The following is a 1031-nucleotide window of genomic DNA, read 5'->3' as shown; positions in this document are numbered from 1 at the left end:
AATTTTGATATTATATGCATTAGTAAAATCTAGCTATCTATCAGTTGATATATTTTGTATGCCTTATGGGTTGTCTTTTCCATAATATTTTACTGTATCATTGTCCAAATCTCAGCTAAAAGGTGGGGGTTTGCATTGTACCTTTAATCATGATAATCCAATCAATAATATTGTTTGATTAAATGGTGTTTAACCCTTCTGTTAGGTCTTTTGTGATATTTTGGATGCAATTTGTTTATTTTGGTCGAGGAAGCCAAAGTGCTAAGAAAGGACCAACATCCTTTGTAGGAAAACTGATAATCCTAGTCAATTAAGATTGGAGGTGAGCCCACCTGCCACATGAAGGCTTCAACCTCCGTATTGACCTATTGTTGTTAATTTCTGAGTCATCTGGTTTCTTGTGGAGAGTTGTCTCATTGGCAATCATCTTCTTATTATAGTGATACAGTATTTCAACTTATTATACCATTTGGCCACTGAGACCCCACTCACCAAGAAATGTAAAAACTAGAAATAGCTTAGAGTTTACACAGACAGTTCTGTATGGTATGGAATTTTGCCCTTTAATTGTGACAAAAATGTTTATTTATATATAAGAGGTGATACATAATTTAGTTTCCTTCCTTTTTTCACATATAACAAATGAAAGCCAAATCTTACTCTCTAATATTAAAACAAAAGATATGGAGTAATCAAACATGAATCAGAATCAGTACATGCTTAGCAAAAACCACACAAAAAGCAAAGGAACAGTGCTTTAGTTGCTGTTATATGAAAGTCACACTGAGACTTAAACATGGAATTTAAGCATCTAAGCTCACTGAAAATTTAAGATTGCACTTAACACCAGTTTGAGCTAAATCTTTGCAAACTGAAATAATTCAGGTAGACTTTGTTAGGTGTAAAACCACCAAATCAGGTTTGGTCAATGTGAACATACAGGAAAGCTGTACATTTAAGTTTCCTAAGAATAGGTATAAATATCAAACTATGTAGAATATATTTTTGTTAAAGAATCAAATGAAAGGTGG

Source organism: Mytilus trossulus, chromosome 6 (genome assembly GCF_036588685.1).
Source record: "Mytilus trossulus isolate FHL-02 chromosome 6, PNRI_Mtr1.1.1.hap1, whole genome shotgun sequence".
Taxonomy (NCBI): domain Eukaryota; kingdom Metazoa; phylum Mollusca; class Bivalvia; order Mytilida; family Mytilidae; genus Mytilus; species Mytilus trossulus.
Note: the sequence above shows the minus strand (reverse complement) of the source record.